The sequence below is a fragment of the Gobius niger genome (assembly GCF_951799975.1).
Source record: "Gobius niger genome assembly, chromosome: 14".
Lineage (NCBI taxonomy): Eukaryota > Metazoa > Chordata > Actinopteri > Gobiiformes > Gobiidae > Gobius > Gobius niger.
In genome coordinates, this window is record NC_136865.1 from 18887444 (window position 1) to 18910814 (window position 23371).

The following is a 23371-nucleotide window of genomic DNA, read 5'->3' on the forward strand; positions in this document are numbered from 1 at the left end:
CTGGGGACAGCGAGGTTTGAGCGAGATTTACTATGACACACTAATCTTTTGCCAGAGAATTACCAGCACTCGCTCATTATATGACAACACATTAATTAAAATTAGCTTGTGGCAATCAGTGCGTGTGTAATATCCTCTTCAAACATTTCCCATTTTGGATATTGATAACTGTATTATTGAACATCTCAATCATATGTTAGCAAAGCCCTGTCTGCGTTTGCCAGATACAATTTTCCCAGTGGTTTGAACCGCTGGTGATCACAATGACTTGATTCAGTAATTCCAGTCTGACATATCAGCTCAGCCACTTCTCTCGGTTCCCCCTTTTGTTGCCCCAACCACAAAACTCACTCCACCCTGTGTCTGAGCAGCGCCGCCCCCTCGTCCTGCCACCCCTCTCTTCTTCTCCTTCTACTCCTCTTTCAGCTTCTTTCCATCCATCTTTGCCCTCTTACCGCAAATCTAAATCCGAGTCTGTATTTAGACGAAGCCAATTTCCTCAGGTCACTTTCAATGGTCTGGGAGCAGGCACGCCGCATGTCTAATAGTTGACAGTGGACAGCTTCACTGACACATAAAGATTATTTTCCGCAAGTAAACATATTGACATAATGAGTTGAGGAGCAATGGATTACTTCACAGTGCTATTTCGTTGGTTTTTAATATCCATGTAAACAGTAGCGCTTTGAAAGTTTGCTAAGTGAACTTTTTCCTTGAGGTGATCAGCATGGTCTCTGGAGTAACAGACAGGAGCATGACACATACTTTGTTGTGGGTGGTTGCTATGAGAACAATACTTTAGACAAAACAAGATTTTGAAACTTCAAACTCTTATAACCTAAAAAATATGTGATGCATCTTAGGCTTTTTATCGTGTTCCCCAGAAATCCCACCACAAACTTTTGTATCAAACTTTATAATGTGGACGAATCAAATTACCTACATTACTTTCTACTGATCTGGATGTGAAAGATATTCCCCCTATAATGATGATGATAGAAAGTAGAGGAGTATTAGTAGTAGGGCTGGGACGATCCACTTTTGTCACGATCCGATACGTATCACGATACTTAGGGGCCGATCCAATACGTATTGCGATACAGTAAGTAATCGTGATAAGTAATATATTTATCTTAAAATGTGTAAAAAGTCATGTGTCCAAAGTTTATGAACCAAACACTATTTGACATTTAATAAAGTGTTAAGATTAAAAGTGCATTAACACAAATTGTAAGAAAGTGCTGTGTCCTGGAAAAGTGTGTGATAAAAAATACCACCAAACAGAAGTATTGAAAGTATTGCGATACTTGATGAAGCATCTATACTTGGTATTGCACCAAAAAAGTACTGTGATCCAAATCCAATCCGATATTTTTTTTCCCAGCCCTAATTAGTAGTAGTAGAAGTGTTTGAGGTAGTAGTGATTTGTACCATTTGTCTTTATAGGTGTAGAATGTATGAGCAAGCCAAAGGCAAATTTCTGCCATCTTGTGTATGGTAGACAATAAAGTTTTTTCTATTCTATTCTATTCATAGTGCTTTTCCAGCTGCTCAACATTTTATTCACTCACTCCCTGCACTTGGAGGTGGTACGTATTAGCAACGTATACAGCCAACGCTGCCCTGAGGTGAAAAATGCCAATCTGCACCATCCGCGCCTCCGACCGCCACCACATGCAACATGTGCGAAGAGTGGAGCACAGAATGCACTACCAGAGCTGGATTCAAAGCTTTTGGACTCATGGATGCATGCCCTAATTCCTGAGCCAGTCATTCGTGCATTGATAGTTGAAGTATAGTTGTATAGTTCAGTATAGTATATGTAAGGATTAAACAATTGTTTTGTGTCAACCCCAGAGGGTAACAGCTGAAAGGAATATAACACCCTCAAAAGTGGTTAAAACTCAGTGAGCATGAATTGGGAATGAATTGGTACAATGTCCCAAGATAACTTCCTCGAAGCCAACTGACTCACTGTTACGTGGAGTCTATTTAAGGCTCATCTCTCCTCACAGAGCGAGAGGAAAACGATTATTTTCCCCCAGGCCATAAAATCTACACAGTCAAATTACTAGACTCTTATACACACACACACAGTCTCTCGCACCTACTTTTGCGATGATGGATCGCACAATAAAACGCTGCCATCCGAGCTGACAACGCAGAACAAAGAAAAGGGAGAAACAGGAGGGCGACTTGTTCATTAGTGAAAGCACAAGAGTTTTTAAAAAGTAAATATTTTGCCTGCTGAGCTCTGACTCATCCTAACTGCTCATTTTCTGCTCCTTTCTCAATATTCTGCAATGGTTTACAGCTCAATACTAGCAGTTCTCAAAGTATTTTCTGGTGGTACATTGGAGTGTTTTGCAGTTCTTATGTTCTGATGTGGTTCCTATTTGTATCAAGGGCTGGGACCATTACTATTCTTTTTTTTTACAATACTTGGTTTGCGATACCGATACCTGAACGATACTTTTTTCAATACCTGCTGTATACTACAATATCTGTCATCTAGAGCCAGAAAACAAAGCAATGATGTGAATTTATGGACTATAAAAGGCATCAAAACTTGGTCGCTGAAGGCGACCCGCTTTTCGATACCAGTAGTACCTTTAACTTTTTTTTCCTGATACCATACCATACTGGTATTGTTTAAAGGTAGTCAGCCCTATTCCTGTAAGTCATGTTTTGTTTTTGTTTTGCCTGTTTTAGACTCCACTAAAGCCTTGATTGGTTTTAGTCCTGAATGATGTAAAACTATTAAGTGCAATGACAACAGCCAACAAGTACTTTTGACTTCAGCTGCATGATATAAGAATTGCATTATACAGTATTTGACTTTCCATCATTTTAACTTTTTCCTGTAAGCAAAAAAACAAAAGCAGAGATACATATTGTGGCTTCTTCCGAAATGGATATTGCGTCACCTAATGTTGCAGTCATGATCATTTAACACACATTGTACACAGTGCAGCGCTTGGCATCTATTTATACCTGGTTTGAATCTCCTTTCTATTTTGTCCGCTAAATATTTCGGTGATCTGAAAAGATTGTGAATCACTGCTCACACATCACTTCCATCAACTTTTTTTTTTCTCTCACTTTCTTTTCCCTTTTCGCATCGATGTCTTTTCCATCAATCCATCACGGCTTCTTCATCCTCTGTTTTTCCAACTGTCATAGTGGCTGGCTACAGATACCTCCTCTTGTGTTATTTTTTTTTTCTTTTCTTTCTATCCCCCCTCTGGACGTTCGTGTGTGGTCCGTTCCGACTATAGACCATTACATTGTCCCAGACAGGTTGGACTGCACCACTGGCCAGCAGACGATGGGAGGGGGGGGTTGGAGCAAGGAGGGAGGGGAGAATGTTTGTTTTTCTGTTTCCAATTTGGTCCGGCCCGTGGAACTCCACACACACACACACACACTCCCAACACACCAATCATGACGACGCACTGATTTTGCACAAAAGCGTGTATATCGAAGACCGGGGAAGACTTATAAACATGCAAATTGATTTTCTGTCATACTCTACCATGAAACGCAAGCCTTTTCATTCATCTTTGTCTCCATCTTTTATTGTTTTGTGATTTGTTATTGCTAATGCCGCTTCCAATGACATGGCGGTCAAACAAATTACTTCAGTTTCTTCCCGGTCTTTCAGACGTATTTCCACCGTTCGCCGGCAGAAAATGACTGTCTTTGTGAGCCTTTTTTTTTTTTTTTGGTGCAGTCAGATGAGAGGTTTTAGCCGTCATGTTTTACACAGAGCAGCATTGTCTCTGCTGCATCTGAGTTGAATTATTGGGTCGGTTTTATTGTTTGGATCCCAGCTACAGTCTGAAGCGGTTCTTGACATCTTTACCAATTACATTCATCTTCATTCAGAACAAACCACGAGTATGACAAACAGACACATCAAATAGACATAACGAAGGTACAGATTAAACAGATTAAACAGATTTTCATTTCGTCCGTATATGGTTGGATGTCCGTTTTTCTTAACTAAATTTTTCCTAATGCATTTGTATGAGCACGCATTGTTTGTGTTAAGGATCATTGACATCATCCTGAAGCAATGGTTCACACCTGTGCTGTGTGGGGCTCTACAAATCGTGCTGATCCCGACACGACGAACAGACAATATTTTGGATATCCCAAAAGCGATTTATCACCAAGGGAACAGAGACAGAAAAGCTTTCGTACTGATACTATAAAGTCTGTTCCGAACATTTCCATCACAAGTAAATTGATAAACGGCATATTTCCTTTAATTGTATGTCTTTTATTTGCATATTTGTCCTGCAAGTGCACATTATGATGATTATGTTAGCCTAAACCGATCGAGCACATGGCCCCTTGTCTGTAAAAAAAACACACTAGCGACTACAGTAGCCCAGAGTAGACACAATTATATACATTATGTGCAATGTACGTAAACATTGTCACTGCGGAGGATTCGAGAAACGGGAACCCATCTACAGAACAGACCATGAGGAGAAGTGAGTCAAACTGGATCATTAAAGGTGCACTATTATGTGGGGGAAAAAACTCATATTTGACCTTTAAGTGACTCAGTGGTGTTATGGGTGCAGCTTGGCACCTTTCTTTCTATGTTGCTCCAGAATCAATTGTTATGGGGTTTCTAGGCAGCTTCTGGTACGAACCCCGAAAAACAATTGATCCTGTAGCGTCATAGAGGCCACTGGGAGGGAAGGCAAAGGTGCCATGCTGCACCCATAACGCCACTGAGTCACTAAAAGGTAAAATGTGCCTTTTTTTCTCACATAAAACGTTGCATAGTGCACCTTTAAAGGTACACTGCTTAACATTTTTTATTCTATTGTTTAAAACATACTTCTAATATCCAGCGAGACACAGAAAAAGCTATTTTTGCAGTGAGTAATAAAAGACAAAAAGGATTTGGATGAGGCCCTACTTAGAAATTCATATTTGGCTGTCTTTCGTCAACATCTCCATGGAGACGGGGTGGAGACGTCCCGCTCCAAGTAAAGTTACAGTCAGGAGAGGTCAGCCACTCACAGCAAACACACTCTTTTTCAACAATAAAAAATATCTACTATAAAATAAATGTTCTGTTTATTGCGTGAAGTGTCTTTGAGTAACACTTTTGTCGAGCACTTTTACTTGTACTTTTACTTCAACACCGCTAAAAGTACTTTTACTAAAGTGTTTCTTCTCCTTTTGATGCTGTAAAGCCGCAATGTGTTTGTTTTCAAAAGTCTTGTAGAGGCCTTTTAATTTGACATTCCATCAATTACACATCAGACAGGCAGGAAACCACAGTGCTTTTTCACAAAATTATAGCCCTTTTGAGTTGTTTTTATTGTTTGGCAAAAGGAAGAATGTGACAAATAGTTTAGACTGGCGTAACGCACAACTGACAACAAGATGTTACTTTTTTTAAGCTATCGTTCACTAATTATTGCTCCAAACACAATTTTAGTCTAGTGTGTCTGTAAACAATATCCTGTATATTGTTATTTGGGGCGTGCCTGTTACTTGGATTTCACTTAATACTACTCTTCCATATCTTTGTTTGATTACATATGTCAAAAGTGGATTTCATTGTGTTGCACGCTCTTATAAAAACAGCTGATTCAAAGCAACAGCCTGACTTTGTTTGCTGAATAAATACACAAAGAGGAAACTTTTCTTTTTTTTTCCCTTCATAATGTTGACTCATCAGTGGTTTAGCGTCAAAAGCTGAGCGAGAGAAGGGAGCAGATGACTCGACAGATGCGTCTGCTTTTCAGCTTTCACTCATACTGAAAATGGTAGTAGTCGGAAATGCGTTTTTAGTTACACCTGTTGGATCCAGTTGATAAAAATGTGGCAAAAAGCCCAATGAGCTGATGTGCTGTTCTATAAACACATTTGTCCGACTTAAAATTAATTCATATTCTTGTTTAGAGCTTGGAGTCGCAGAATACAGTAACTTAAAGTAAGATGATTAAGCACTTGGAAAGCACAAGCCTTCATCAAAGCATTAGGTCGGACTTGACAAGTAGTGGCCTCAATAAAAACTACGTTCTACCAATAAACACACAATAAAAATACACTCCATGATAAAAAAAAAAAAGTGCAATGTTTGACAACTGTCTTGAATACAGCACTACTTTATTTTACCCTACCTTTAGTTGACACATAGCACCTAACCAAATGTAGTACAGTGTAGTCTGATTTTTAACAATCTGTAATAACTTGTAGGACTTAAAGGAACAGGCCACCGTTTTTCCATACTGAGATATGTTCTTACCTGAGCTTAGACGAGTTGATGCGTACCTGTCTGGTCTTTACGCGTGCACTCAGTCACTCAAAAAGACCAAAGATGTTGTTGCATTTAGCCTCTCCTCCTCTCCACTATGGGGCCAAACGGGGGTGAAGTTAAAAGCGACCAAGCTCTACCATGTTTTCCCTTAAATACAGTTACGTGAGTAGTTACACGATCCAAGTATCGCTACACAAAATTAAACATTACGGATAAAAAGGGGAACTATATTGCAAGGCGTAATAACACCTTTGGAGCACTTCGACGTCTGCGCAGTAAAGTGAAGATTTACTGCGTGGACTTAACTAACTGTATTTAAATAGGGAAAACGTGGAAGAGCTTGGTCGCTTCTAACTTCAACACCGTTTAGCCCCATAGAGGAGAGGAGGAGAGGCTAAATGCTAACAACATCTTGACTGAGCGTGACTGAGCGTGACTGAGCGCGTGCACAAAGACCAGACGGGTACGCATCAACTCGTCTAAGCTCATGTAAGAACATATCTCAGTATGGGAAAAACGATGGCCCGTTCCTTTAAGGTCGGGGTGTAAAGTGTAAATGTGTTTTGTTTCTCTCGAACCTAAAAACAAGGCTAAAATGAAAGTGTATTAGGAAAATCCTGACTCGAACATTTCTGTAATAGGCCATGTGAGCAAAGAAAAGATCATTAATCATAGTAATGTTGCGATGCATTGTTTATCATGATATGTGTATTGTTGCATAACCTAATGATGTTAAGAAATATTGTGCAGCACTGCCCTAAACCGTTGATATCTTGATCAAAACCAATAAAGTTTCTCTCAGACTTTTCTAAAGAAACACTAACATTACTGGGATCCCTCAGGTGCGTGACGTCTTCTGCCACTTCAAGGGACTTAGTGACAGCTCCTGTTAGAAGCATCACTCTTTATGGGGATTGATGGAAAGCTTAAAAGACAAAGCAATACGGTTCTATACCTTGGCTTCAAAATGGTGCAATGATAGCTCCCAGCGGACAGCCTGTCAGAAACTTCTACTCACCACAAGGCATTGACAGTAAATGCTGCTGCAGTTTCTAGAATTACATGTATCGCGGTGTCACCATATCCAATCAATTCCACCGTCTTAAATGAACAAGACCCCACAAGTATCATCTTCATCCATGTGAGCTGAACAAATATGCCATAAACGTACAATCAAGAGGGAGAGTTTATAAGTGTGTAATCAATATGCAAATCTATCGCTGATGCAAATCATTTTCTGCGGTGACCCGAAAAGGAAAGAAGAAGTGGTAACTAGTAGGAATCAACTCTGACATTTGTGTGTGGGTGGTGATGATTATGATTTACCTAAGGCCATGCATGTAACCATCACATCATCTGGGTCACGTATGTAAATATGCCACACTGTAACCTGTAACTATTCACACTCACATACATTCTATACACTACAAAGACACTGTAGCAAAAGGAGGTGTCTCGCCCAAGGACACAAAGATTAGATCAACCCCAATCTTTAGATTCAGGGAAAATGCTCAACCAGTTGAACAACTGTTGCCTACCTGGCAGCCGTAATAGTAAAGTAGCAGTACAAGTAAAGCAAATCTGAAGGAAATCCCTATATTAAATTGACTCCCTGGTGAGGGATCTTCTTTAGCGTCAAGACCTGCAGTACTCTGACAGTTTCTGATGGGGTCGCTTCCCTCCTTCTGGGCTTCCTTTCATGCGTTATTCATTCACTTCATACTCGGTAATGGAAAGCTATTTTAGCCACACCTGCCCTTGGGTAGACTGATGCAAGCGAGACTGCCTATTTGAGCCATTGTATCTTCTAACCGCTCGCACACACACACACACACACACACACACACACACACACACACACACACACACACACACACACACACACACACCAGTCACCTTCAAACTCCCATCCAGGTACGAACCAGGCCAGACCTCTCTTAGTATCCAAGATCTTATGGGATCTGACATTCTCGACGTGGTATGGCCTTGTCCAATTACTTTGAACGCAAAGGATTTGAGTTAGGCGCAACACCTTCCAGTATAGGCATGCAATCACTTTCTCTATATCTATATCTATGGTATAAAGATGTCTCTGTCACTTTTAATAACCTGTACACAAAATGAGGCCAGAGCATGTTGTGCAAATAGAATAGACAGCAATAATTGTACAAAATCATAAATATAATCAGTTGATAACCTTGATAGACCAGATGTTCGAGCCGGGAGATTAAAGCTGAAGGAGTGGTCCATTCACTCTTGTGCGCTACACCCAAAGCTTTTATGTTGCTCTGAAAAAGACGCATGAGCAACATCCTTATATAATGACTGATAAAGAATGAATGGAACAATATTAGGACAATATAAGGTGTGATTACGCGGAATTTAGAAAGGTACACTCAAGGTACACGCAGAGATGAATGCAGTCTGGCACTGATCCGATGTCTTCACTTTCAAAACATGTGCTACTAAATCAAGGTGTCAATGTGGAATAGTTATTTCTCAGCAGTACGCTTGGTTAGTTCCTAAATCTGTATAGATTGACCAGCAAGATTTTGGTGTTGATCTGAAATGCTGTCGAAAATCAAAGAACTTTCGGGGAATTTCTACCATTGAACGTAAAATAACACACCTTCCACAAGAGCTAAAGAATTGCTTCAGTCGGAGAGTGTTTGAAATTGCATGGCTTCAGGGAACCTTTTGTAAATTCCCTTCATTCACCCCTGAACTAGAAACACTGTCCCACTTCAAGCTATTATTGCGAGATAGGGCTACTGCATCGGTGGAGGTCTGATTTTGCCAAATGAATGAACGGAGGAGCGCAGCTGATTTGAGCAGTGGTTGCGAGAGGAGAAAAGCCCAGTAACCTCATCTGCTTTGGTGCACGGTGTTACCTTGATGTACGATAGTAGCAGGAAGCCAGCGCCGCATAGATCAACATAGGACTGCTGATTTTGACCTTGCTCCCTGCTGCTAACACTGCCGTAGATCAAAAATAATGGAGAACAAACTGGGCTTCAGCGGTGGCTGTAGGCGTAATGGAAGGAACTGGTAGCCTGCATAAATCAACATGTTTATTGTTGACTCTTAGCCGAGCCTGTCTTTTTTTTTTTCCTCAGAATTCTACGGAAAGCAAGCTTACAGGTCTGCCAGAAAAGCACACACAACATCATCACGCAAATGCCATTTTTCTGTCAGGCGCATGTGCACGTCCACGCCTACCCTACGCTCCCCCTATACGTGCAGTAGTTAGCTTGTCTGGGTTAGCTCAAACATTACGTCAGTCGCGCTTGCCAAATCAACACTACCTTGCACATCTATTTACGCACATAACTTTCCACTGTCGGACGTTTCCTGTGCGTGGCTCAGGTCCGACGGGGGGAAAAGAAAAAGAAAAAAGTCTGGACAAACTGAACGCACACATCGGAATATTTTCAAGCCACAATGTTGACTTTATACTTGCTTGCTGAGCGCGTCTAGTATCTCGGAAGACTCTCCCTGTTGTACGGAGAAGCGGCGCTGCAGGCCCTGAGTGATGTCAACGCGAAAAAGACCACGAGACATTTAAAAACATAGGAAAACTGGGGAAGAACCACAGACCGTACTGTCACACAAAGTAATTATACGAATGTCGAGTTTTTGCAGGAATGAAAACACTGTCACAAGAAGACATGAGTGTGGCTTCCATCAAATTTCTCTCTTTTCTTCGATTTGATCGGTGCAATGCAGCAAAACAACAGGAATCAAGTCATTGCATGGGCTGCTACGACATTCAAAACCTGCCAAAAAAGTCAGGATAGACTATTACTCTTGATACCTAAGTCACCAAACAGTACATTCCTTTTCAAGTTCTTCCATTACATAGACTAGCTGCTAGCTGATAAGACGCCTTGATTTTTACAACCAGTTTACCACTTGTTGAAGACCTATAATTACATGACTCTCACATATGCACCTCGTGTTGCTTTTCACTGCTTTTAATTACTCACATGACATCACCCTTCTGCAAGACATCTATAATAAAAGCTGTGTCTGTGTTTCTTTTAACGAAGCGACAAGGAGTCAACCCATTCTTCACAAGCAGGCAGCCAGAGCAGGGCTGCACAGTCAATCGCGATCCAATCAAAATTGGAATTGGAATTTGTTTACTAGATTTATTTGAGCGTTCAAGCAAGATAATTTGCATCCCAATATTTCCTAGTTTACAATAGTTCTCAAAACAAGTAGGTTGATGCAATGGTTAACCTGCGCGGTCATCACAAAGTCGCAGTAATTTAGACCAGCGCAACTGCTGTAGCTTTGAACCCATTTTCAACAAGGACAATCCAAATAAAACTAGTTAATTCAAGCCTTGATCCTTGAGCTAACTAAAAAAAATCGTCAGAATAAACGTGAAGCTATCATAATATCTGACCAAAATCTACAAGGCCAGAAGCTGCACCGTGTTTCTCTTCAACACATTTTTTTTTATTTGCTCAACTAATTTCACTGACTAGTCTGTGATGAAGGAAAACCGAAAGAGTCCCTAAGCGATAAGGGAATGTGTCTCAATAGTGAACGTCCTGGGACAGCTTGAGTGTGCGAGCTGCTAAAAAGCCCAAAAGCCATGTCCCAGAACAAACGCTGTGCCCCCTGCTGTGCCTTTCCTCCCACCACCCTCTCACTAACACATACACACACATACACACACACACACACACACACACACACACATACACACCACAGTGGGCCCTGAGTAAATTTAACTGTCAGCCGTAAAGTTCCTGACTATGGCCCGTGATCTTTTGGCCCCCTCTCTCTCCCCCGCCTCCTTTTCACTCTGCTCTGTGCAAAGTAGAAGCGAGTTTATCTCCACTTTCACAACAAACACAGTCACAGAAGTCTTAGTACAAAGAAGATTTCCTGTTTTGTGTGTTAGCACAATCTATCGTGAGATTAACAATGGGGCTGCATGATAAAACACCTAATCGTATAGAACTCATTTTCTGATGAGTACTGCAATTGCGATTAGATATACAGTATGTGTTTGAAGTAAGTAAGTAAACTCTCCACCGACACAAGGTGCATCACAACATTAAAACCATATAGTCCAACATATTCAAAAATACACCAATTACAATCAATAGCAACGGCACACACTTTGCACACATTTTGCCTAAACGGGTCATTAGATGCTTTTTGTATAGGCATCCACTTAGTCGAGAGAAAGTTTGTTCCAAAGTTGGGCCACAGTAGCTTGGAAAGATCAGTCCCCCACATTTCAAAGCAGTAACTTTTGAGAGAAGACTGAAATATAAACTGCTAATCTAAAGAGTCACATGCATTAAAGAACAGGCACATGTTTAGAGGTTTAAGATTGCAACCATTCAGACAATTTCAGTTTGATTGCCATGCAGCCCTAGATCAGACTAAGTACTGTGGTAGCGGTAGTAGAAATAGCAGTAGAATTCATTCTTTTTATTCTATTCTATTACTTAAATACACAAATGACATTAAAGCATGAAACCGGCCAGTGTTATAACCTCATTCTGCACCCTCTCTGCTCTCCGTAAGCCAATCAGCACAACAACACAACAAGTACCTAAACATGCTGCTCCCATTGGCTCCTCTCTGTCTTTAGCCCTGCCCCCAGATAAAAGTGACTGACTGTGGGCCTCTGACAGCACCTCCTCGTCCCGCAGCACAAAGACCCCCAGATGTGTGCCCCTCATTTACATTTCAAAAAGCTCTGTTTGTCACATCCAAGCACTTGCACTTTTCTGCAACAAAAAAAAACTCAGCATCCAAAAAACAGACCTTGTTGTAGAGCCTTTCTGTGTAAGGTTGTTTGATGGGTCAAATGCAGATGATACATTTCCCTATGAGGACAATAAAATCTACCTCAACCTTTAAATGAGATTAGTTTTTGTGATTAATCTGTGACATTTATGATCATGGTCTACAGTCAAATCAAATAACTTTTGTATCGTGCACAGGAGCTTTGAAGGATCTTGATGTAAATGAAGAGCCACTTTGCTTCTCTACTCGATAAGAGGTTACAATTATAACAGCCACACACTCAGACCTTTCATTAACACTGTGTTTAAATGATCATTTAATGGAAGCCGTAAAGTGATAATTATTACCCCCGACTTGAGCCTGGTTTGCAGTTGAGTTTCTACATGACGTCTTCATTTCTGAACTTATCTTTTTTTTTTTCGTTTTCATGTCATTATTTAGTTCACCCATTTAAAATCTTGACCCCCGTCTGAACCAAGCAGTACAGTTTGGCTTGACCCAAATCTAAAAGCTTCTTGAACAAAGGCATCAAAACAACGACATAAACAAAAGGAAAACGAGGATGAAATAGTGACAAAAAATAAGGTGGAAAAAATGTGATCAAAATGCAGTTAAAAAAGCCACAAAAAAGTGACAAAACTATGAAAATGTGGCAAAAAAAGGGGCAAAAAAATCCAATGACAACAAAGCAACAGGGCAAGGAAAAATATCTGTTTAGATCAGGTTTGTCAGTCTTAGCTTTCAAATGGAGGCATCAGACTGTCCTATAGACTGTAAGCTTTTACATGCAGGTGACATAAGTGACAAACGTAAAAGTCCACAAGCCAAGTTGAGGTTCTACTGTTGACTTTAGTCCCATTATGTTTGTTCCCCATCCCACTGTTAGGCAGTGGTTAGGCAGTTAGCACGCCCTAGACAACCTCTGTTCTCTCTCTTCGTCAGGTTTAAAACCAGGGGCGAGGCGGTGGGCGTGCTGTTTCCCACCGCGCCTCCACGTTGAACCAGCGCTACAGCCAACACTCAGTCAGTACAATATCACAGCTCTAATCGAAACTTCTTTTTTCTTTTTTTACTCCTTCACAGTGGTGGAGCAGAGCCAGTGTGCGCAGACTGTAATGAAAAAGGAACATGCATGTTGGTTGTTTTAAATCATACCTTTAATTTGATGGGGCGCAGTAAATGGTCTGGCCTTTATTACAGGCACAGCCACAGCAGCAGGGCTCTCCCCGACAGATGTACGTACAGGGAGTGTGGACAAAGAGCACTTTGAACAGTCGCTCTGCCGCCAGATGTGAAGGCCAGACTACAGCGGGAGTGAGCTGCGTCAACCATGCAGAGAGGGATTACTGTAGTTTAAACAACAGTTCTAATCATACCGAACACCAAGGAATCAACACAGACATTATCAAATATTGTTCAATTTGTGTGGAAATGTCATTGCACCGTATTTTCCGTTTCTCATAGTTTGGCTGGGGGTGCGATTTATACTCAGGTGCGACTTATTTACTGTAAAATGGGTGCTCAGACAACGTGCTGCCGGGAGAGGCTTGTCAAAGGTGCAGTTACGCCTCTGTGCCCTGGTAGATGCCAAGGCTGGTGTGACTTATACTCCAGAGGGACTTATATATGTTTTTTTCTCTTCATTATGCATTTTTGGCTGGTGCGATTTATACTCCAGAGCGACTTATAGTCCGGAAAATGCTGTACTTTTATTCAAAATTAAAAGCAACATTGTAGAAATGTGCTTAAAGCTTCCCTGACTAATAATGCAATCTCACGCAGACATACAATGACACGTCTAAAGCAGATTCTACTAATAGTTTCAGTTATTTAAGACCCTTCCAAGTTCTTATTAAATCAGTGAAGAACTTTTGCACAGTTCTCTCCAACTCTTTCGACTCTACTAGGGAAAAAAAGTGCCACATCAAACTTGGTACGGTGTATTATGACTAGGAAACATCTCCACGACAAACAACTGTCAGAGCTTATTTACACTGGAAGTGAAAGGTAATTGCAGCGCTGAGCAGCCAAATGAGGCGTTCGCGAACCGTGGGTACCGTATGATGGAGCATGACGTTAACAGGCTTGTCTAGTGTAACAGGAGATTTGGAGATAATGAACAAGAGAGCGACGGAAAAATGGAGGGGAAAGCCACATTTTCAGCGGTAACAGAAATCATAAACCCGGATTAGCCGGCGTGTTTGACGAAAGCAGTTAATCAAAAATGAGACAGAAATTCAGTTAGGCAATGCTGCATCGTCTGAATCAAAAGTTAACGTGAGGAAAGATCGTGACCACAACTATGGTAAAAACAAAGAATCAGAAAGAATTAAAGTAGTTTTTGTTGAAAGTATATTGAGTAGGGCAGGAAAGACGTTAGGAATTTATCATTATCGCAGTATAAGGTCAGGTGGCACAATGTATATATCACTAAAAGCCGCAAAGCATTGCAAAATGACTAAGGCCGAAAACGAACCCTCATGGTGACTTTAAAAATGTGCAAAAAGTATAGTTTCAGTCATGATTTTCTTAGTTTAGTAGTTGAAATGGTTCAGTAAAGTCTTTTCTCATATTGTGCATCCCTACAACGGCGTAAAGCCCACACTGCAAATGTAGCGTTTTATTTGGGTTTTACCATCGCCCAAAAATTCATTCTTTTACGAAACAAACAATTACAACTGCATTTTACAACATTACAAAACTGTAATTAAGTCACTTCAAAAGACACACGCACCATCAACAGACTTGAGAAAATCTTCGTGCAATTCATGTACTTGAAGCGAAACTGCTTTTCCCATCAGTCTTTAACACGAACGCGGATACAAAAGAAGCTTAACGGCATAAATCACTTCCAATTCACGGCACTTGCGTCGTTGTCACTTTTTCCGTGGCTAATTTGGCGGCATGCGCGCAAACGGTGAGAACCGAGCATTAACCGAGTTTTAGGATACTGTACACAAATGAACTCCGAGATTGGGATTTAAGCAACAGCCTGCAGCGCGGCGCAGTCTCAATAATCTGCTTATTGTGAACCGCTTTGGAGGGTTTGACATTTGATCAGAAAGATGGAGCAATCGAGGGGCCCGGATTACGGCTATTTGAGATGCCAATGGGAAACGTTTCTGCTCTTAACGAATGAAATTATGTATATCTCACAGTCTGAGGGAAGGAAATTGTATCTTCACAAACAAATAACTTGGAAAAGAAAGATGTTTATAAAGCATTAGGGCTGCCAATAATACTGCCATGTTCGGTAACACATACATCAAAAAATCACAGGGGTCCTGCATCGAACTGAGATTTACACATTGTTTCCTAACGCAGCCTAAATCACTTCCTTATTGTAACTCCCTGATTTAATTTAAAGTGATAGTTTGCAAAGTGAAGAGAGAGTGAACTTTGAAAGTAAATAATCAAGTTCCTCCCCTTTTTAACCAGAAAGCCCTTCTTAGTTTGCAAAGTTAGGAGAGCAGGAACAGAATTTTAAAAAGTAAACGATCAAGCTCCTCCCCCTCCCCTCCTGACCGTCTCATTGGTCAACGCAGGAGGATACTGGACTCTGATTATTGCTGAGGTCCGGGAAGAAAGGACTTCACAAAAAACAATATATATTACTTACTTTACATCAAAATGCCAGAACAGGTGGTCCGTTTTGCACATTTTATGAATTTTCCAGTTTCACTTGAACTCGTTTTTGACATTTTAATGAAAAAAAATATGTATTTATTTTACATTTAATGGAACGTACTGTGTTGAAATGGCTTACTGAAATAATGCAGTATCATTATTAAGAAAATGTTCAAGAAGTTATCGAGAGTTGTGATTTTTATTTTTTCATATCAAATCGAGTAAGGAAGCGACTTACAAAAAGTGGGATTCCTGAAAACGCAAAGGTAAAATTAAATGAACACACTAACTAAATAGAAGACTTGCCATAAGAGGAGTAAAGGGTTGTTCTCAAAATAATAATGTGTGAGTAATAATGGCTGGTAGTAAAATGTCAAAAACGTCATATGCTACGGGGTCAGTATAAAATATTGGAGCTAATCTAAGTTCTCTGGGGATTAAACTTTAAAAAGGCCACATCACCAATAACTCACCCACATGACTGAACTGACTTCCCTTCAGTAATTCCTCTGTGGCTCTGCCTCATGGGGACGTCCTGCTGTCGAAGTGAGACCAGAGTTTGAAATGTTAAACTAAAGTCAAGTGGTATTGACTCTCACTGAAATTCACGACCTCGTGGGCCCAGATTGCAACCTGTTGTACATGTTTTTAGTGGTAGGGGATACTGCAAACCCCTCACAATGCAACCAAGACCTTCTGCTGTGAGGCGAGAACGCTAACCATTGTGCTAAGTCTATCAAATTATTTCATGGCAGTGTAGAAAGTAACTTGACAGGCATTTAGAAGGTCCGTGTAGAGCTTTGATTAATTATCTATAAAAGCCTAACTGTAAATACCCATCACATACTTTTTACTGCTGCTAAGTAGTCAATATTATTGATTAAGTGTCCAATTATACTTGACTATTTAACATATGTTAATTGAGTGGATGATGCAGTCTTTATCTCCACCTGTAATAAAAGTACAGTGAGATACCATAAAAGATCTTTCACTCAGTGTGCAACAGGTATATGACAATAGCTTCCAACATACTGTACTGCATCACTATTGCTACAGCAGTGTTTTATTCAGCAATTTCAGCCTGGATTCTCCAAAAAGACAAAGTGCGACTAGGTTGGCCAATGACTGTGCTTTTTTTTTTTTTTCTGTTACTAACAAGATAAAAACTGACCAATATGCAAATCAAATTTCTAAAACAGAAAACGAAAATTGCAGTTGCCCAAACACGTAATTACTCAACAAAGATATTACTCACTGGATAACTGTTATCACAGATAATGAAGAGAAAATGATAAGAGGCATCTGACTGCAGTGCACAGGAAACGTGATTGTACTCTGAGTCAAAACGGACCAGGCAGAGCGAGCACCAGGTTTCAGTTCTGATGACAACGTCAGGAACATTCACACTGTCAAATAACTGAGTGAGAACGGTAGCACTGTATTATATATCAGTGGCAGATCAGAAACAATGTTTAATAGATAATACACAGGAGGTTGAACACTATATAAAAGGAATTCTCATGCCACCATGCCATATAAGAAAGGCAGTAGTGGCTCTAGAAGTAGTACTGGACTGGTTTCAATAGACATTTTGACTGAATTGATGGTCACAATAGTTAATCATAAAGATTGCAAATATTTTATACAATGTCCTTTAGAAACAAAACAAATTGTGTCTCCAAAAGGATTTTCAAAGATTAAAGCTGTCATTGTGACCTTTACAAACATGTTCTGAAATGACTGCGATTCTTCTTTTACTTGCTTTTACTTCTTTAACTTTTACTAGCACATCATACTTCAGCTTTTCTCTCAAGTGTTTATTCTTCTAGAGCTATTTAAAACAGGCACTGTGAATTGGATCTTCCTCCACGTTGACATCATTATTACGCAGTGATCCATGAGTGCAGCCCCCACCTACAGTAGATTACCTGCAACCATTTAGCAGGCAAACTTAACTTCAGATCAACGTCTATTACTCCACAAGCACCGCTTTTTATCAGCCTCTATTGGACAAAAACAGCCGAGAAGCAGGCGGGGAGCTAAAGTCAGTCACATCCTCGAGAATAAAGCAAAACTAATAATGTAAAATGATTCGGAACAGTGATCCAGCCACAAAGCCAGAAGCCTCGCAATAAGCCTTTGTCTCCAAATAAACTTGCCGTGACAAATGGGTGTTTTCCTTGATCTGAACAGCGGGCCAAGTTAACCGGATAACAACTGATTGCACTAATAGATGCTATCATTAAAGCCCAATTTTCAAAGCAAGACCATTTTGGAGAGATAGAAGATGAACGCTTGTTGCTCAGGGAGTGAAAGTGGTGGACAGCCGTGTGGGTGAGCCGCGCAGACGGACCACATATAAACGATCGGAGCGAGACCTTTTCCTTTCCCTAATGTAATGAAGTGGCATGTAAAAATAAACCAAAGGCTAAAGTCACATAAAACAGTCATATGTCGAAATGTGAATACGTGGGACAGCGGCGTCTAGACACCTGTTATTACCGCGTAGGAAATACAAAGGGGGGGGGGGGTCTGACAGTGTTTTGTCTGGGGCTCAAATGTTCAAAATAAATCACAAGGATCTCGAATAAGACTTACTGCACAAAACAGGTTTTAAAATATGGCCATGATTTCAAAATATATACACACTGAGGTACTGTATTTACTATGAAGACCTTAAACTTTTTGCCTTGATATTGTAAAAGCAGACATTTGTGGTTAAAAAAAAAAGACATTTATGTGCTGTGCATCGAATTATAAAGCCTTTTGATTGACTAGTTGTTCACATTTCTGTCTGTGACCGTATTGCTCTGCTAAAGTTGTGAAACGTGGAGTGAAACGTGGATATAAACTCATCTCTGTGAGGAACTGGGATGTTAGAAATGCAGAAAGCTTGGAAAGAGTTTGGACCACGACTAGCAATTTTAAAATGTCCACGCTCCGTCTTTTATCCTTTGTAGACAAATAAATCAGGTATAAGGCCTTTAAATATTATGCTACGGTAATGTTCATATAAAGGAGAAATAAACAATGCAAGCTTCTGTAATATGTAGTACTACCATATTTCTCTAATTGATACATTTACTCAATTTCAAGCACATCTGAATCACATGTTGAAATGACAGAATACCACACGACACTTAATTACAAGTAACTTTTCCTGTTCATCACATCAGGGACACACCAAAGCAACAGGCTTCATAACACATCACAGGGCCAGCCGCAAAATATGCCAAACAAACACTCTTAAACTTTTTCAATTTGATAATACATTGAGACCTGTAATAAAAGAATCATCTTAAAAATATGCATTTTTAAAGGTCTGAGGAAACAAATTCTGAAATAAATACCAAGCTCAGCAAAAGGGTCAGCTGACACTCAACTGTGAAGTTATTCAGCTAAATATTTATTTCTGAGCAGTTGAAGAACGTATATAATAAATCAAATATATAAATAAATAAAAGTATCAGAAGGTAAAAACCTCAATATTTGTATTTTCTGTTCTTTGTGTAACTTTCCTGTCAATTTACTTCATGTCCTGTACATTAGAACCCACTTTACAATAAGACAATCAATGATACTTACTATGAGTACACAATAATAGATAAAAAATAAATAAATAATCAAATCCACGCGACAAATATCTCAAATCAATTAAACATCCCGAAGGAAAACCGCTCTCACGTTTGTCCGAAAACCACTCCGACGAGCTGAAAGCCTCCAAACCTTTCCCCCATGTAACTCAGCCTCACTTTCAAACAACCCCAGACAAATGCTCGGCAGCCCACAAAATCGCTCCAGTTGTTTGTCATGTCTTACAACACATCCAACCTTCAATAACATTAAACATTACCGCAATAGTCGAAAGGGACATTTCTGACTCTCACCAAAATCTCTCGCAAAAAAAACAAAAAACTTTCTCCCTGCTCCTCAGTAGTAGTACCACCGCAGAGGCTACAGAACATATTGCGACCATATGAGTTTAGCCGTGGCTGTCTCCGCTCCGCGTTTTGGAACGGGAACAGCCTAACACACATATAATGAGAAAAGGTTTTACAAGCCGATGTTCGCTTTAGGAAGTCGTCAAGTGTTTCGGTGCTTTTAATAGCGTCCGCGAACAAGGCAGTAAGATACAATAATATCCAGTGTCGGAGAAGTGCTCAAGTTCATCCTCATGTAGGACAAACTGTTTTATGGGTGAATGTTAAAAAGTTAGAAAAGTGTTACAAATGAGTATTATATGCATAGAAAAGGGCGTATAAGGAGGGCTGTATTGGGTTTTAAAAAAAAGAGGTGAATGAAGAGGTGACAGGAAGAGTTAGTAGAGTCGGTTAGTGTACTGTAAAAGTACGGTAAAACCCTCAAATTGTAAAGACATTGTCACTACTTGTTTGGCTATACAGTATGATATATGATCTGTCTGGTAATATTGTTAGCGCTTGAAGATGAGTGAAATGAGCAAGGCTATCACAGGTTAGCATCATCACAAGTGTTTCAAATGAAAAGTTGCAACCAGAACTAAAAGAGTCCACAATATTTACTGTAATACAAGCATCTAATTTGTCTTAACCAAATCATTATCTTAATTTGGGGATGTTTCAACAATTTCAGATGCGTTTCCGAATATATTTTGCAACCCAAATGCATTCATTATCTAAACAATTTCTGTGTTTCGTAAAAACAAGGGGATCTGAAAAACCGTACATAAGGATTTCCATAATCAAATCCCTAATAACTCATTGACCACGCAAGAACCACTGTGGGTTTCTGAATTGGCTAGTTTTAAAAACTTTAAGACAGGAAGTCGACTTTATCCGGCTGTGCTGAAGAAGTCCCTTGGGCCTCAGGTTATCAGTGGAATAAAAGTCCACTGGGAGCACTTGTTTTGGGCCAGAGTTGGAGCAGTGTGAAGGAGCATGTTAAAGGCTTCTCGCAGTGTGTGCCTCATTGTGCTGGCTTCACATACTCCTCTCTCCCCACAGAGTTGTCATGCCTACCCCGCTCCTTATCTCAAAGGAACATCACAGTTTCTTACGACCACAGGAGAGGAGGGAGAAGGGGGGGGGGGGGGACTTTCTTTTTTTTTTTCTTCCCCTTCTTCTTCTTCAAACTTGAGCAGAAACGCAACTAGGTCTTCCCGGCATCTCTCGCGAAAAGTTCAACAACAAACCCCCCCATGCACCAAACAACCTCGTGCGTAACTGTCCTCGCGTTTCAAGTTGATCCACACTCTTTACGGTGATTCCTGTCCACCACGCGCTCTGCCCCCTAACAATGAAAGAGATCCTAAAAAAAAAACAGCAGCGCCATATCGGACGTAAAACCGCTTTATCAACGCATCCCTTTGAAGTGGACAAGCGCTATACTTCAACCCTCAAAAGTTACGAGACAACTTTTTCCCCCCGACGGAGCGTGCGTAATTCCACAAAGCGTAAAAAAAAAAAAAATCTGAACTTGGGAAGCAAGTATAAAAGTTATCAATGAAAAACACCCAACAGATAAGTGTGGTAAACCTACTTCGTATAGTGACAACACCACTCCAAAAGTGCTCCGGCTTTTAGCAACTTGTAGCTCTAGCTCACCCCGGGGATGCCACTTTTGCCGAATTGATGTTTACAAAAAAAAAAAGAACAGACAAGAAAACTTTGTTAAAAAAAAAAAACCTACTTGCACTCACTCCACGTCCCTTCGCTGTGCTGTGAGCTGCGCTAAACCAACTCAGTCGGGGCTGGTTTGTCCCCAGTAGCCCCCCAATTTGTATTTGGGTTGCGTTTGGGTGTCCTAACCTAAATGTAAATTGCCATGTGAATTCAAAGCGGCGCTGCTCTTTTGCTCCCTCCCTCTCCGTCTCTCTCTCTCATTCAGCGGATCCCTGTTTTCCTTAGCGACGGGGCTCGGGCCGTTAGTTACATAAGGACGCAAACCGACTGCTGTCCGTCGTAAAAACCTACCCACCACCACCACCACCGGACGCGAATTACTCTACTGCGATAGCGTTTTTTTCCCTTCTTCTTCTCCTTCTCTTTCGCCTCGCAAACGCTCCGTGGATCATCTACTTCTCCCTCTCTGTCCTCATCCTTTCCCAACAGCGCGCCATGCTTCCCAAACACGGCTCCACATTTGAGCACAATGCACCAAGCACGCTGCTAAGAAAAAAAACACACTGGTACAAGTGTGTGCCCGCGCGTAAAACTGTCCCGTGGTTTTGTTTCTGCCGTGCTTACCTGTTGATCTGAATTTACATTAGCGTCTTTGCAGGCACGTTAAGATGGTGGATAAAGCTGGATGGGCTGCGTGATGGCCGGGCTGCCTCGTCTCTTTAGTGGGCTTTTTTGTTTGTTGATGATGTCGGACGGGGTGACTGTGTCTTGGCCGCTTTTTTCTCTTTGGTCTGAGAGGGAAGGAGAGATAGGCTAGTTAAGGCTTCGAGCTACACACTCCACTCCAGATCAGACACACCGGTAACAAACTAAGTAAGTCAAAAGGGGGCGCTTGGCAGGGAAATCTGTCCCTATAGGTGTTAGTTTGTTTGGGAGAGCAACCCCATGGCAGCTGGTGGTCTGGGATCATATTTTGGCTGGTGTTATCGCGGAGCAGTGACAGCACTCGCTTTGGCATTACGTCAGAGGAGGAAGACACAGCAGCTCTATTAATATCAAGAAGCAATCCGAAGACTCACTCTTAAAGCGACACGCCGCTGTGATAACACTTATTTACCGGAGTGCGATAGGGAACCTGACCGAGTGCACGCGAGAAAACACGAGGGGACGCACTTTAGTGAATATACTGTTCTTTATCACATCTATACTTACAATTGAATCTTTTCAACAAATGAGGGGATAGGATGTAAAAATGCGCAGCCATAAAGCATAAAATAAACTACACTTCATTTATCAAGACAGGTTCAAGCTGAAAAATAAAATATGCTGTTTTATGGTTATGTTTCACCTGATTTACAATAATGATTCGCAAATGAGAGAATGCTGAGTGAGTCAAAAATGTGCAATGACTCGGCTGCTGATCCACTTTTGCACATGAGCAAAAGTTTGGCAAATAGTTTAAGTTTGTGAATGGTTTATTACTAGGGACTATACAGAGTTTAATTATTTTTTTTTTAATTGTGTATTTCCCCCCCCCCTCCAATAATGTCCTAATGTGTAGGATGAGCCCAGACCTGTTCACCACAACTGCCTCTAAAATCCTGCACTGTCACTCAGAAAAATGTTTATTCGGGTCCGAAGTGCCGTCATGCACGAGCTTGATATAGAAGCTGCAGTTACGTGTAAGACCTGAGGTGGCAGTAGTCAGTATTAAAGTGTCAACTTGCATCCAGCCCCTTTAAACTGTTTGTGGTGAATAATAAATAATAATAAAAAGGTTGGTTCTAATCGTAATCGTGCTCTTTAAAGCAACATAATATTTTTAAGTCGAGAGTCATAGCTCCAAGTGTAAATGGATTATTTTAATTTTTAACAAGTCTTGTTTTGGTCTTCCATATATCCCCTTTCTTAACCTTTCCATCCTCTTCCTCACACTGTGGGGTCAGTGTGAACTTTTGAAGTGTCTGTGCCCTTCGGGAGCTAAGATCTAAAGAGGTAAGATCTTTCTTTCCCTCAAAGGCAGAAGTCCTCCTTCAGTCTCACACCGCTACCGCAACCTCCCACACTGCACTGCACA

The 23371-nt window shown here is 40.7% G+C and overlaps 1 protein-coding gene across 4 annotated transcripts in view; it reads right to left on the minus strand.

Moving 5' to 3' along the window:
* The window catches only part of trps1 (trichorhinophalangeal syndrome I), a 131197-nt gene extending 108915 nt beyond the window's left edge, over positions 1–22282 (minus strand). The window contains exon 1 of one of the 4 annotated variants that reach the window (XM_079571594.1): positions 21919–22282. The gene's annotated coding sequence lies outside the window, so the exon portion shown is untranslated. Of the gene's footprint in view, positions 1–21211; positions 21341–21361; positions 21563–21918 lie in introns of those variants that run through there. The other 3 variants (XM_079571597.1, XM_079571596.1, XM_079571595.1) reach the window with 3 other exon arrangements.
* Positions 22283–23371: the final 1089 nt, after the last annotated feature.